This window comes from Symphalangus syndactylus, chromosome 18 (genome assembly GCF_028878055.3).
Source record: "Symphalangus syndactylus isolate Jambi chromosome 18, NHGRI_mSymSyn1-v2.1_pri, whole genome shotgun sequence".
Lineage (NCBI taxonomy): Eukaryota > Metazoa > Chordata > Mammalia > Primates > Hylobatidae > Symphalangus > Symphalangus syndactylus.
In genome coordinates this window covers 104,491,148-104,503,306 of record NC_072440.2, presented here as the reverse complement: position 1 = coordinate 104,503,306, position 12,159 = coordinate 104,491,148, and the positions used below count along the sequence as shown (strand labels likewise).

At 39.9% G+C, this 12,159-nt stretch overlaps 1 long non-coding RNA gene across 1 annotated transcript in view; it reads right to left on the bottom strand.

Annotated features, from left to right (window-relative positions):
• The window catches only part of LOC129468657 (uncharacterized), a 69,456-nt gene that overhangs the window by 25,833 nt on the left and 31,464 nt on the right, over positions 1-12,159 (bottom strand). The window contains exon 2 of the long non-coding RNA XR_008652743.2: positions 8,715-8,895. This is a non-coding gene — a long non-coding RNA (uncharacterized lncRNA). The remainder of the gene's footprint in view (positions 1-8,714; positions 8,896-12,159) is intronic.

The window sequence follows — 12,159 nt, the reverse complement described above, 5'->3', positions numbered from 1 at the left end:
CAATGAGCTGTGGTAAATTTCAGATTCAGTTCAGCTTCAACACTGTATATTCCTAGTAACTTGGGTCCTTATTAATTATATTTAGTTGCCACTCTCTTTCCTAAATGGTAATTATACGCACACCCATTCATTTAGTTTTTCTAAAGTGAAATGGCAATTGGAGAGAAGTCTAGTTGAACGAGCCACTGGAGACACGAAACTTCTAATGCATGGCTGAGCACCAATGGAAGGTGAGCTCCCATCTTGATTAGAAAACTACCTCTTCTGGAGCCTGGCAACGAGACTGCTGAACTTCAGTGTCTCAGCCCTGATAGTCCACATAGTAACCTTCCACTTGTCCTTCCCTTACTGAACGTCCTTCTGTCCCATGAGCACACAAAGCTTGTCCTTTCCTCGGGGACTTTGTACTGGCTCGTTCTGCTGATGTCAGCTCCAGTGCCACTCCAACAGCTTCATCCTGATCTTCCTCCGTGTTCCAATCTCATCACACTATTCTGGTGTCTTTGTGGCATGTATGACTAACTAATACGGCATTATGTATTCACTTATCTGCACACTTAGTGATCTGCTTTCTCTAATTAAAATATAAGCTCCACAAAAACTAAAACAGTGTTTGGTACATGGTAGATACTTCAAATATGTATTGAATGACTGAAAGATAAAAATCAATGAAATGCTACAGCTGCATCCCTTTCTTGAATTCTGTCAGATGGTCCCAGTTGTGGCAGAAGTATATATTTCCATGACTGTAATTATTTGATTTTGTTTTAAAGAAGTCTTTACCCAACAGTCAGGGAATATGTATTTTTCTCAGGCACACAGAGCAATTACAAATATTCACCACATGCCGTTTCCTAAACAAGTCTCAAATACCAAAGCATCAGGATCATCACATGTAATATATTGCATATATAAACACAAATATGGCTCTAAAATATAATTAAAGGACAATAACAAGAAATAACCTAAGATATGTTTAGAAAATTTAAACCACACTTTAAAATTGGTCATAGAAGATTGCATAAGAGAAATCATACAACACTTGGAAATGAATGGCAACAAAATACTCTAATTAAAAATTTGAAGATATAGCTAGAACAGTATTTTAGGAAAAAAATGTGTAGTCTGAAATACATGCTAGAATAAAAGGCTGAGATTTCAGAAAGGATTCAAACCAAAGAAAATAAAGGCAGTAAGGTAATAGGTAAAAGATGAGATATGCAAATGAAGGTCACTATAGCCAAAATCAAATCTTTCAAAAAGATAGTAAAAGAATACTGGGGAGGCCTGTCTACCCTAAAATGGACAACTTTTCATTATACAAACATCTCAAAAATCCTATTGAACAAAATTAGGTCAAGGAAGAATAGAAACCACAACTAGTTGAATAACACATACTTAAGAAATCCTTAGTTAATAATCTTTCTACAGAGAGAACATCACACTCAGGCAGTTTTCTGGGTGGGCTCTACAAAATGTTAAGTAGATTATTTTAGTCTTACACAAGGTCTTTAAGACAACAGAAAATAAAAGAACACTCACTATGTCCATTTATGAGATGTAAAAGTTTAAGCTTTCATATCAAAACCTTCATAAAAATTATACAAGAGAAGCAAAAGAAAAGTAAACTGCAGGCAATTTCATTCCTGAATGAGGATGCAAAAAGTTCCTTAGCAAAATATTGGGAAATTGAATCTAAGTAATATACATAAAAATACAATAGACCAGCTGGGCATGGTGGCTCAAGCCTGTAATCCCAGCACTTTGGGAGGCTGAGGCGGGCAGATCATGAGGTCAGGAGTTTGAGACCAACCTGACTAACATGGTGAAACCCCACCCCTACTAAAAATATAAGAGTTAGCTGGGCATGGTGGCACGCACCTGTGATCCCAGCTACTCAGGAGGCTGAGGCAGGAGAATCGCTTGAACCCAGGAGGTGGAGGTTGCAGTGAGCCAAGATTGCACCACAGGACTCCAGCCTGGGGAACAGAGCAAGACTCCATCTCAAAAAAAAAAAAAAAAAAAAATACAATAGACCATGCCAAATTTGTTATAATTCAGGAATTAGAGGTTGAAATAACAACATTACAAATGTGTTAACAAACTTACCATATATATAGATGTCAAAAGGAAAAATATTCATACTAGATGCAGAAAAATTACATATAAGATTCATAATCCACTAGTATAAAAACTGAGTACTTTAGAAATAGGAAAACCAGCAATCTATAGCAAATATCATGCTTAACGGTGAAAATATAGACAGTTCCCTTTTACTCAGAAATCAGACAGAGAAGCCCATATCCCTGTTCTTATTCTACATTGCTCAGGAAGATAAAGCTGGCAAAGATTGTGCCCAGAATCCCACCTGCCCACCCAGCTCCCCGGGTGCAGCTCCTGGTCACAGCTTGAGGTCTCAGTGCCTGGGTCCCAGGCCCCAGGTCACACAGTTCCAGGGTCCCAGGGCCTTGGTCCCAGCCATAACCAGGAAGGAGGTGACTGATTGAGCCCAGGAGGGGTGTTGGACCTCCCAGCTGCACCCTTTTCAGGATCTGCTCATCCTCTAGCCTCCAGATGAGCCATGTGCCCAAGGTCCGAGGACAGAAGCAGCAAGGGTTTGCTGTGGACATGACAGTTGCTAACTCCTGGTAGGTCCCAGGTGGTCCAAAGCACTAACAAAGCCTCTGCCCACCCATTGCACCTGAGCTGAGCCTGAAAGACTAAAGCCCAGGATGTCCAGAAGTCCCAGGCCTGCAGAACTGTCTACACTTGGTGCATATTTGAAAAGGCTCCTGTAGAGGCAATCCCCCAAATCCCTTGCAAAGCTGGAGCTGCCATATGGGGGCTTTCTCAGTCTAGGAGCATGGAGGCCACAGTCCTCCTGGACCACTGTGCCCACCTCGTGCTGGGCAGCAGCAGGAGCAGGCACTAGGGACCCGACTGCCCGCCAGGGCCGCTGCCCAGCCAGGGAGAAGGGGCAGTGGTCTTTATTTGATTGCCTCTTAACCATGTTTTATATGTACAGACATGGAGTTGCTTGAATGCTGGAATTAGGTCCTATCCTGGTGTCATGAGGCTAGTCCCATCCAGGTGCATAGTGGATTTGAGATCAAAGGATGACATTTCAGCCTCATGGAAAGTTCCCTCTTTATTCCATTCTTCCACAGAAGGAAGAGCAATTGATTGGAAGGAAGGGATCACCCGGGCCTCCAGAACTAAACCCGATGTTGTTTTCAGACTTTGGTACCTGAAGAATCATGAAGCCAGTACAACAATGACTCCTCTGCATCTCATAGCCAGGGTATGAAGGGGTCTTCCCTGGGCAACAGCTTCCTATTTTCGCCTGTCAATGCAGTCTGTACCTGCTATCTCCTAAAAACATCCCTCCCCATTATAAAATCCTTTGGCACCAACCCACACTTAGTTTTCCTTCCTGACTGAAGCATACAAGGGTTGCCCAATCTGCCCCTGCTCCTTTCCCATCTCAATCTTAATTAATTAATTAATCCTAATTAATCCTGAATTAATTTTAATTCAAAAGTTAAACCCCGACTTTTGCCAATTTGGGCATTTGTCCATTTGCTCATGGTGAAATCTGGCCAATTCCTACATATTTTTGAAGATTGATGAGGAGGTGTTAAGACACTTGGCTTTAGAATGGGATGGGTGAAGGATATATTTGGGAACACTTTTGGCCCGAGTTTTATCATTTGGAAAATGGGATTAAGGCTAGCTACCTCCTAGAATTGTTGAATTCTTAAAATCTATATGTACAAACATACTTGCAAGGTGTTTGGCCAGAGTGTCCACCAGCCCAGTGCAGTGTCTGGCTTATAGCACAAATCCAGCACATGCTGGTATATTTCTTCTTTTGACCCTCCATGCAGACGGAGGAGTGAGGACTGCCACTCCCACCTCCGTGCCCCTCCCTCATACTCCACAGACACTGGAAAGCCCTCCCTCAACCACTGCCACAGTGCCTTCGTCTTTTCCTTTTTAAAAAATCTCACACTACATTCTTGCTGTTCTTTGAGGACAATGTCCTAGGGCTGTATATCTCCAAGGGTTGAAACAATGCTGGCATGTACCTTGCGTGTAGTAAGTGTTTGTTGCATGAAGTAAGGAGCAAACACATCTTCCCAATGGGTGAAGAAAGCTTTTACCATGGGAAAGATTCGAGTCCTTGTGTGGCTGGCAAAATGTTATCAATACGTTTTCACATAAAGAGCTTTTTATCCCTTGAAATTATAGAGTGGGTTAAAAGTTTCATAATGGTTGGTTATTTTTTTTCCCAAGATTTCCAAGTTTGGATGAGATGTTATTTTGGACAGTATTTTAAATTAAGTTCTTGAGTTGGTATAAAAATATCATGAACCTCAGATGTAGCAAAGAATGCAGCTATTGTCAAAGGGTAAGCACTCTAAAATGAAACAAGTAGTATCATCTCCAAAACTCTTGTGCTAATTCTTCCAGAGCTTGTTCTGTGGGGAGAAACACACTGCTATGGAAACCACTAAAGAGAAGCAAAAAATTCTTTGTAACTAGGAGCTGGGGCCTTTAGCTTTGCAAATTAGTGCCAAAATACCACTTATCCATCTGCATCCCTGACAGTACAAAGATAGTAAAACATAGCACCTTATCCTGTACTTGCGCATGCAGATGGAGAAGTGTCTGAATGTGATAAAGACCATGTCTAGGTTTCTCCTGGACACCAGGATCTGGAAGGAGAACCCCACTGTGAGAAGCAGAGGTAGGGAGCACTGCATTCAGGCACGTGAGATGACATTCCCAAAGGGCTTTTGCAAACCGGAAAGCATGGTGGATGTGATTTTTATTACCCTCCTGTGTGCTCCTGAGTGCTCTGCATCTAGGCTGTGCACGGTCAAGCCGAATGCTGAAAGCAGCCCTTGTGTGTTCTACATTTTCTGTGAGGAAGCTGCACCTACGTTAACTTCTCTAATCTCTATTAGCACAACCTGTGGAATAAAACAGAGCAATGTGAACATAGTTTTTTACACATAGAAAGATGTGTCAGTTGCCAGTGTTTGCCTCCCCACTTGGACCGTCTACTGGTGTCTTTAGGTTTCATTGTGTTTTGCCTAATGCATAGGATGAATAACCAAATGGGAAACATAAAGATAGACATTTCATGGCTTGTCAGCCAAATAAATTAATATTCTTGCAAACATAGATGTAAGCGTGACCAAAAATAATCATGCTAACTGGGGCCACATGGATTTCCCTCAAGTAAAAAGTACCAATTAAATTCTATGGAGGTTATTTTTATTCCATAGTTTATCAAACCATTTTTTTAACTTCCTCAGCCATTTCTCTCTTTCTAAATGTCCTTAAATCTAATAGGTCCAGAAATAGGAGAGGGGGACAGAGGCATCCTTTCACTGATGAGTGGGAGGACAGGAGAGGCAATCCCTGCTATGGGTTGGATGGGTCCCCTCCAAACTTCAGATGTTGACTCTTAATGGTCAATGTGGTGATATTAAGAGATGAGACCTTTAAGAGGTGATTAAGCTATGTGGGCCCCTCTCTTGAGAATGGAATTGAGGCCTTTATAGAAGAGACTTCAAGCAGCATTCAGCTCACTTGGCCTTCTGTCATGTGAGGACACACCCTTTGTATCTTCTGGAAGATGAAGTAACAAGGTGCCACCTTAGAAACGGAGAGTAGCCCTCACCAGACACCAAATCTGCTGGCACCTTGGTCTTCGACTTCCCAGCCTCCACAACTGTGAGGAATACGTTTCTGTTGTTTACAAATTATTCAGTCTCTGGTGGTTTGTTATACGAGCACAAAACAGACTAAGACAGTCTCCATACCATCTCCTCAGCCTAAAGAACCAGCTTCTTGCTCAGGTGGAATAGAGCTTCTGGAGGGAAGCCATATTTCTACTAGAAAATCAGTTGTATTTTCACCAATCACTAAGGCTCTTCCAGACATCAGGGCAGTTGTAGAAGTGCCTGGGGAATGGAAATAGGCCCTTTTCCAGAACATTCTCATACAGGCCAGTGGGACATTTATTTCCCTGTCTGTGAGAGACCTGTTTGGTTGGGAATGAGAGGAATGCTGTCTGACTTTTATACCCACTTCCGGGGAGCAGCCAGCTCCCGTATCAGAAAGAAGCCTTTCCACAGGGGCCAGGACCCCCACTGGATGCCAGAACCTCAGGACTTTCACTACACAAACATGTACATTCTGAATCATTCCTAGCAACTCTTCATGCAAAACAAACAAGCCGAGGAAAGTACCTCTCAGATGCACAAGCCAAGAATTCTAGAAACTCACTTTCCTAACCCCAAGTCATCTGCAGAACACGCCCACAGAGAACACCTGGGTGTGCAGCACTGCTTTTCTCTGGTGTTCACAGCTTTTAAAGACAGCATTTGGGAAAGTATGTTCTCATTCATAGCCGATACAAAAGGTCCTTACACTTTTCTTGTAGTTTAGTCATTTTGTAATTGTAACTGATTTTTCTTTGATGTTATTTCTTTTTGAGTCATATGAAGAAAAAAATAAACTTTGGTTTAAGCTTTTTTGTTAGCTTTACTTTTGCACAATAGCACTTGTCTTACTGAACCGCATAATGAAATTAGAAGCTGCCAGATGTCAATCAGCGTGGCCCCAGGTACCATGTCCTTGTGTGTATGGAATATATTTATCACGTGCTTATTGTGTGCTGGGAACTGTGTAAACTTTTTAATGCATTATGTCAAATTGTAATAATTACTCTGAATGGTGTTTTGTTAACCACGTTTTAGAGATGAAGAAATTGAGGTTTACCTACAAGCAAACTTGTCCACTGTCATAAACTCATGAGTGGTCCAAAAGATTTAGCAATCAAATCCTTTGCTCTATCTGGGATAAGTTGCAGTTATATTTTGAGCACTTACAGAGTCCAGCGTTGGCAGATAGATACTTTTCATCATAATACATAAGTATCCATCTATTAATACTTTAAAGTTTTTAAATTAGTTTTCTGAGACTGATGTAAAAACTTACTACCAACTGGTGGTTTAAAATAACAGAAATGTGTTCTTTCATATTCTAGAGGCCGGAAGTCCAAAATCAAGGTGTCCTTTTAGTGCCTCCAAAGCAACACAGACTTTCTTCCTTTGCCTCTTCCAGCTGCTGGCAGCTCCAGCTGGCATTTGGCTTATGGCCGCATCACTCCAATCTCTGCCTCTCTGGTCAGTTGCTTCCTACTATTGTGCCTGCCTTTCCTCTGTGTGTCTCTTATAATACGCTCGTCATTGGATTTAGGGCCCACTCAAATAATACAGATGATCTCATCTCGAGGTCTTTAACTTGTTTACATCTGCAAAGAGTCTGTTTCCAAGTAAGGTTGCAGGTTCCAGGGAATAGGATGTGGACATATGATTTAAGAGGCTACCATTCTACTATGTAACACTACATTTTTAAAAGGAAATGAAGATTTAGCAAGTGTTTTTAGCACCTACTGTATTTTTGAATATATGTTATCTTTCTTGAAAGTATATTGTGAAATAGCTATACATTACTTAATAGAGAAGGATTATTTAATTCCTGAGTTATAAGCCCTTTCTGGTTTTAATATTTTATATATTCTACTGTTCAATTTCATTACAGACATTTATACCTTATTGTTTAATTTCATTATAGATATTAGCATATAAAATAAAGATGATCTATAATTTTTCTATAATTTATTTTTCAGATTTTAGTATAAGAGTTATGCTCTCTTCAAAATTAAATAAAATAAAATTTCTTTTTCTTTCCCTACTCACCACCATATTCTATGGAATATGTTATGAAACATCAGATTTACCTAAAACCCAAATGCATGAAAAAACATAATTTTAGAACTGTCTCGTTTCAGGACACTCATTAAAGTGAATTCTTTGAATTTTTTAAGGCCATGTTTATTGGTATGTTCAAGTTATTTACCTGCTTGAATCAATTTTTAATCTATATTTTTCTAGAAAAATAATCAATTTCCAGCCTTTCAGAGTATTGGTAAGAGTTAAAGTTATTTTTTCAACTAGTCTCAACAACTGTCCTCTGTACGTGTTGTTAGAGACTCTTCTTCTGACTTCTTTTCTTCTTTTTTTGTTCAGTGTTCCTGTCTAAATATATGGATGTTACATCAGAGTTTCTGTTGGATTCATTGCTCTGTCTTTTATTCTTCTTGACATTTCCTGAGTGTCTTCTTGTTAAAATACTCTATTTTAATGCAATTATCATATTTAGAATTAGTAAATAAACAGAAGCCATTTCCCTATCATTTTATCTCATTTTTTTCCAGTAAATTTTACTGTAAAAATATGATACCCTTTAAATTAAAATTTTTAACAAACAAAATCTCTATTTTCTTCCTTTGAACTTGGAGCCCGGGCCCAGCCCATCCTACAGACATGGTGCCATTTATCTTGGCCTTTTACTTTGTCACTCCCTTAATTCTACCAGAGGTATTGCTAACATCTCCAGTTAATAATTTCCACTAACAATGCAGAACTCAATTAGCATAATAAGCATTTCCCATCCGCACTGAGCAGCCTTCCCATCATCAGTCTGGAAACTAACTACTGTATAGAAAAATCATGGGGAATAATTAGAATTAGCACACACGAGGCACTCAACACAAAGCTCTTGCCATCCATTGGGCATAATCAGTAGGTTATGCAAACGTGGTTATTGTCATTTCCACTTAAACTAGAACATACTTGTGGAAGAAGATGACTTTGGAGCTTGATAAGAGGTTCCGTGGAGACTTGCCCAGGAGATGTCAAGCAAGGCAATGGCCTCCTGAGGGAGGAGCACACACCGCAGTCAGCCTTGGGGCCACCAGCCCAGCCAGGGCCTCTGCTCAAGTAGTTTTCTCTCTTACAGCTTTGGGACCCTCATCTGGAAGAAAAAGGAGTGACTGAAAATGAGTGAAGGCTTTCTTCAGTGGCTGTTCCCAACAGCATCCAATGTGTAGACCCCTACATGCAAAGAGACCCCAGTGCCTTTTCAGTTCCACATGCTGTCGATGCCTCAGATCGTCCTGGTTGCTGCCTATACTCACTTTGTTGATTACCCAAAGATATGGACCTGCTGAATTCTTGACCTCCATAACGTCAATGGTCTTCACCTCATCTGCATATTTGCCATCTTTTCTCTGGTCACCCCTCAGACCTTTGCGCCATCCCAAAGTACACCACCTTCTAAATGTGAGTTTTGCCTTATTTACTTTTTACTTCTGATTTGATTCCTAATTAAGTTTTTATTTTATTTTGTGCATACTATGCATATAAAAGAATATAAAGAAAGTGTACATGGGTATAAAAAATATAAGCATGTCACCCAGCATAATAAAAGCACTTTTACCCAAGCTTTGGAGGCCACATGTGATCATTCCCAATGCAAAACCTCAACCTCAGTACCAAAAGTAAGTATCACTTTGAATATTTTACAATTATTCACCTGCATTCATTCTAGTCTTATTATTTCCCTAAATAATTTAGTGTTGTGTGTTAGAATTTTATATGAATGGTTATCATACTGTATGGATGTCTTCTTCTGTGTCTTGTATTTACATACAATGCCATGTTTGTGATTTGGCCATGATAATGTTATCAATACAAGTAATTCATTTTTGCAGCTGAGTTTTTCATTCTATGGACACATTGTATAAGTATATAACGATATATTTCTCTATTGTCCTGTCATTGGACCTTTGCATGGTTTACAATTTTTGGCTATTAGAAGTAATGCTGCCATGAACATTCTTGCTTATGCACACCGGTATGCACTGGGGATATGCCAGGAAGCAAAGTTGCTGGGCTATAGCATATGTGCATCTTCAAATTCGCAAGACAATGCCAAACTGCTTCTCCACACTCTCATAGATATTTTGTACCTTTCCCAGCATTGTTTAAGAATCCTCATTGCAGTCAGGTGCAGCGGCTCATGCCTGTAATCCCAGCATTTTGGGAGGTTGAGGTGGGTGGATTACTTAAGGTCAGGAGTCCATGACTAGCTTGTCCAATATGGAGAAATCCCGTCTCCACTAAAAATATAAAAATTAGCCAGGTGTGATGGCGGGAGCCTGCAATCCCAGCTACTCAGGAGGCTGAGGCAGGAGAATCGCTTGAACCCGGGAGGCAGAGATTGCAGTGAGCCGAGGAGATTGCGCCACCGCCCTCCAGCTTGGGTGACAGAGTGAGACTCTGTCTCAAAACAAACAAACAAACAAAAAGTATCCTCATTGCTCCACATACTCCCCAATACTTGGTTTTATTACTTTTTAATTTGTCTTGTAAAGTGGTGATATCTCATTGTTATTTTACTTTGTATTTTCTTGATTACTCGTAAGAGTGGGCATATTTTCATGCTTTTATTGCCTATTTGCTTTTTCTGTTCTATGAAATGCCATTCGTGTCTTTTGCTCATTTATCTATGGGTGGTCTTTCTCTCCTGTATTGCCTTTGCGTGTTTATTCAGTTCTCTTCTGCCACGTATTAGTGTTCTTAAAGCTCAGTCTCGGGCTCTCTTTTCTTCTTAAGCTTCTTTCTTCTCATATAATCCCATCTACTCTCAGTTACCATCTAGTCCTACCATATGTATGCAAATTACTTCTGATTTTATATTTCTAGACAAGATCTAATTTCTAGCTTCACATCTTAAATCCAACTATTTCTCAGTATGCTCACTTGGATGTTTCAAAGGCGTCACAATTTTAACTTCAAAACCAAAATTATTATTTTCCTCCAAATCTGTTATTTTTAGTGTTCCCAATCTCTAAGTGTTGCACAAGGCAGAAACCTAGAGGGCATTTTGACTTTCCTGTCTCTCCCATACATAATTTCTCAGAAAGGTCTATCAGGTTTTCCTCCAAATCACTTCTCAAGTCCGTGTTTCTTTCCGTACCCTCTACAAAACCTTAGTCTAAGCTATGTCACCTTTCAGCTACAGCTACAGTTTTCTACTAGCCTCCCTGAGTGTATGCTGTGTGTGTCCATTTAGTTCTCCACACTAGAGCAAGTGAAGTATCCATTTTAAGTGCACAGTTGATGATATGGGAAACATCAACAGCTTCCCATCTCTTAGAATAAAGTCTGGCATTGCTAACATGTGACCGAGAACATTGTCCATTTCCTGGCCTCTGCCTACGTCACCTCCTGTGATTTCTCTTGCTCCTTGTGCTCAGCTGCACCAGACTGGTTTCCATTCCTTGAAAATCTGTGTTTTTTTCTGTGCTTATTATTGGACAGGCTACTCTCCATTCTTGGAACGATACCTACATGGTTCCATTTTGCTTTACTTAGTTATCACCTGAGAATCTTAGCCCAAGCACAACTTCCTCTGAATGTCATTCCCTGATAAGCCTGTCTGTTTTATAAGCTCACCAGGAATTACAGTCATTTTGTTTGGATATCTTATGCATCTGGAAATATGAATATCTACCCTCCCCAGGAGTTCCATGGGGGTGGGGAAGGTGTTTGGTTTTGGTCCCCATTAAACCTAAACCTAATGCAGTGTCTGGCTCATTATAAGAACTTAAGAAATATTTATTAAATTAGTAAATTATACTCTCATGTCATCTGGTTTTTAAAAGATATATCAGGTTTTATTTTTTGTTGTTACTTGGTATCACCGATCTGTAATAACGCCCAACTCTGAACATATATGTTGTAAAATGTTCAAAATAAGATCACAGGATGCAGGGGGAGGTAGGAGGGAGTTGGTAGGCATTTTGGAGTGATTTCTAAAACAGGTCCTGGGAAAACACGTGGTAAAATGAAACTTAGAGGCAACTAGGCTACTCATCAAGTCACTGACGCAGGAACTTGGAAGGGCATCCACTGCGTGGAGCATCGAAGTGGTCAAGGTGAAATAGGTCAATCCTGGGGCTGCTTCTTCGTTTTTGTTTTGTTTTTGTTTCTGTTTTTATATAACCAACTTATTCTCAAAGTTCTCTTATACATTATTCTGTTTCATTTCATTTTGTTTTCATTCTCTTTTACAATTATGGAGATAATTTGGAAAGAAAAAGTAAGAAGAGATATCCTTTTCAAATTCAGAGTCTTACATGAGACATCTAACAACATTACTGTCCGGTGAATTCTAAGCAAATTAGAAATAAAATAAGATGATGAAATTTAGGATGGCAGAGGGTCAAAAATT